General features: G+C 56.3%; 1 pseudogene across 1 annotated transcript; it reads right to left on the bottom strand.

The window, feature by feature from the left end:
* Positions 1-1,131: 1,131 nt before the first annotated feature.
* LOC105517861 lies at positions 1,132-3,164 on the bottom strand (annotated as a pseudogene). Its single transcript, XR_001002727.1, has one exon. The product of XR_001002727.1 is annotated as a CREB-regulated transcription coactivator 1 pseudogene (transcript).
* Between the last annotated feature and the right edge of the window lie 297 nt (positions 3,165-3,461).

The raw sequence follows: 3,461 nt of genomic DNA, 5'->3' as shown, positions 1-3,461 counted from the left end.
CTGGCGAACATGGTGAAACCCAGACTCTACTAAAAATACAAAAATTAGCTGGGCCTGGTGGCATGTGCCTGTGATCCCAGCTGCTCCGGAGGCTGAGGTGGGAGAATTGCTTGAACCTGGGAGGCAGAGGTTGCGGTGAGCCACGGTCATGCCACTGCACTCCAGTTTGGTGACGACAGAGCGAGACTCCGTCTCAAAAACAAAACAAACAGTAGAACTGATCAAGTTGAGGAAGGAATCTCAGAGCTCAAAGACATTCTCTAGGCTAACTCAGCAGAAGAAAATAAAGGAAGAAAAAGAATGAACAAAAATTCTGAGATATATAGGATTGTGTAAAGAAACCAAATCTACAACTCTACAACATAAGCGTCCTTGAAAGAGAGGGAGAAAAAAGAAGCAACTTGGAAAACATATTTGAGGATATTATCTATGAAAATTTTTCCCAACCTCACGAGCGAGGCCAACTTTAAATTTAAAAAAATGCAGAGAACTGCAAAATACTATACAAGATGACCATTCCCAAGGCACAGGATGATTAGATTTCCAAGATAGACATGAGAGGAAAAAAAAAAAAATTGAAGCCGGTTAGAGAGAAGGGGCAGGTCACGTACAAAGGGAAACCCATCAGGCTAATAGTGGAACTTTCAGCACAAGCCCTACAAGCCAGAAGAGATAGGGGGTGTATATTCAGCGTTTATATATATTATTTTTATAATATATATTTTATATATGTATATAATTTTGCCGTCACTATATTGTTTATTTCACTTTGCGTCTTTCCCGCGCTCTGGCGCCTCCTCCCTGGGGCGGCGTGCGGCTCAGTCTCTACCTGACCACGGGCTGGGAGTGGCAGATGGGTTGGGGGTCCGGGAACCGAGGAAGGCAGTGAGAGCTGCACAGTCAGAAAATGCACCGTGGCCCACAGCCCTGGCGGACCCATGCGCGCCCCTCCCCTAAGCCTGCTCGCCGTGCCGCAAGCTGATACTTCCCGCATCTTACAGTGGACGACTCAGGCCCCGGAGCTGCGGGCTAGAGAGCCTGTGCAGGGAGGGTCTGCAGGGGCGAGGGGCGCACAGCCTCGGATCCCAGCCCAGCCTGGACCGGCAAGTGGGTGGACACTCGGCTCGCGGCCTAGCAATTGGGCTTCGCGGGAGGTGGACAACCGGGGGCGAGCTGGGGCGCTTGGCGGCATTGCAAGCTCAGAATCACAAGCTCAGCTGTTGGCGAGGGACGGAGCGCTGCTGTCCCCGGGCTGGGGAGGCGCCATCGGATAGCTGAGCGGCAGGGTGCCGGCACGGCGGCTCGCAGGCGGTCCATCTGGAAGGTGTTCTGGGTGGCTGGGACGGCCAGAACCACGTCGGGGGTCATTGAGCATGTGCAGTCCCTCCAGGGTCAGGGGGTCGATCTTGAGTTCATCCAGGGGAAACTGGTTGTCCGAGTCGAAGCTGACGTCGCCGACCCCAACCAGAGAGCTGGTCAGTGCTTTAAAGAGGCTGGGGGAGCGGGGGAGACTCTCCTGCCACTGTGAGGATGATGTTGGGGATGCCACGGTGGCTGAGGTAGCCCAGCTGCTGTGAGTTGGGCAGGCGCCCGTAGCTGCCGATGAGGCCTATCATGGCCACCTGCGAATAGTTGAGCGTGGAGCCCGGGCTCTACAGGGAGCTGATGGCGTTTTCCATCATGTTGAACTGCTCCAGCTGGTGGGACAGAACATTGGCCTGCCTGGCCGCCATCTGCTGCTCATAGTGTGCGTTCCCAAACACGCTGCACAGGGTGGAAGTGTGTTGCGGGGAGCTCCCTGGAGAGAAGCCTTGACTGGAGACTGGCGAGGTGGGAGACTGGTTGGCGAGGAGACGGAGCTAGTGCCGCTACTGCTGCAGAGCCGGCATCGAGGCGATGTGGATCTCCATCGACGGCTGGCCGGGATTCTCCCGGGGGACTGGAAGAGAGAGGATGGTACCGTGACCGCGAGCGGGGGCGGCTGTGGCCCATGACTCAGGTTGGTGCTGGGCAACTGGGGGCCGCCGGGGGACAGGCAGACGGGCGCCTGTGGGGGCGGCGGGGGTGGCGGCTGCTGGAACGCAGGCAGAGGGGGCGGCGGAGGCTGGGGCTGGGGCAGCGGCTCCTGGGAGTCCGTCTGGGTGAAGAAGGCGTAGGGCAGCTGCTGCTCCAGAGACAGGGCATCCAAGGCCACGGCCTGAGTGAAGGATGACAGTGGGGACAGGGTGGGCAATGCCTGCTGATGGGTCGCCTTTGTGCTCAGGGACAGGGGCCTGACGCTGGCTGGACGGTGCTGCGGAGGGGAGCCAGGTGTGCTCATCCCCTGGCCGGCGCCGCTGATGCGCAGGTGCATCAGGTTGGCGGAGAGGTTGCCAGGTGCTGCTGGAGCTACTCAGTGTGGTCGAAATGGGCTCGACCTCGGGGTCGAGCTGGGAGGGGAAGTGGATGTTAGTCAGGCCGGGCAGGGAACCCCCAGAATTGTGGGTGGCGGAGATGAGGGCTGTAGTGTTTTCCTGGTCGGCGGACGGGAAGATGTTGATTCTGCGCAGCACTTGGTCGTGGATCCTGTCTTCTTGGTTTCCCACGCTTGCTTGGAAAGGATTTTGTTTGCCTCTGATGTGGTGTCTTCCATTCCCGGGACTGTTAACAGTAAGACTCTTTTCTGGCGCCCGGCCTGGGACCCACTAGTAAAGGATTCTGGCAGCATGGGCGCCATTGTGCTCTGGTGCAGGGCGGAGTCAGAATTGGTCCTTCTCCAGCTGCTGTCCGCGGGTGGCGAGAGGTACACTGTGCCCTAGGAGTAGCTGTTGGCCTGCTGTCCGTGTTTGTCCCCTGACGCATGTAGGCGGTGCGGGGAGCCTAGCCAGCTGCGCTCCCAGTACACTCCGTTCAGCAGCCCATGGTGCCTGGTGGTCAGGCTGGTGTCCAGGCCCAAGGATTGGAAGGGGGTCTGAAAGGGCAGGTCCATGGTGCCACTCCCGATCTGGTTCACATTGGGCAGGGAACCGCCGTGGTACTGGCCACGCTTGGGCCCAGTTGCGGGTACTGGGACTTCTGGAGCTGGAGCCCTGCGGCCCCATCAGGCTCAGCCCCTTCATGACCTTCTCGAAGGCCGTGGTCTCCTCTGTCTGTTTCTTACTGTGCAGTGTGACCTTCTTGCTGAATATTCAAGATGAAAAGAAAAATGCCAGGGTTGCTATTCTAATTTCAGACAAGATACACTTTAGTCCAAAGATGATTTAAAAAAGACAAAAAGGGCATTACATAATGGTAGAGGGATCCATTCAACAAGAAGACATATCTTAAATATATATGCGCCCAACACAGGGGCGTCCAGATTTGTAGAGCAAGTTTTTAGAGATCTCTGAAGAGACTTAAATAACCACACAGTAATAGTGGGAGACTTCAACACTCCACTGACAGTACTATACATATTATTGAGGCAGAAAACTAACAGACAT

This window comes from Colobus angolensis, unplaced genomic scaffold (assembly GCF_000951035.1).
Source record: "Colobus angolensis palliatus isolate OR3802 unplaced genomic scaffold, Cang.pa_1.0 Scaffold309, whole genome shotgun sequence".
Classification (NCBI taxonomy): domain Eukaryota; kingdom Metazoa; phylum Chordata; class Mammalia; order Primates; family Cercopithecidae; genus Colobus; species Colobus angolensis.
Note: the sequence above shows the minus strand (reverse complement) of the source record. Positions and strands in the feature narration are given on the sequence as shown.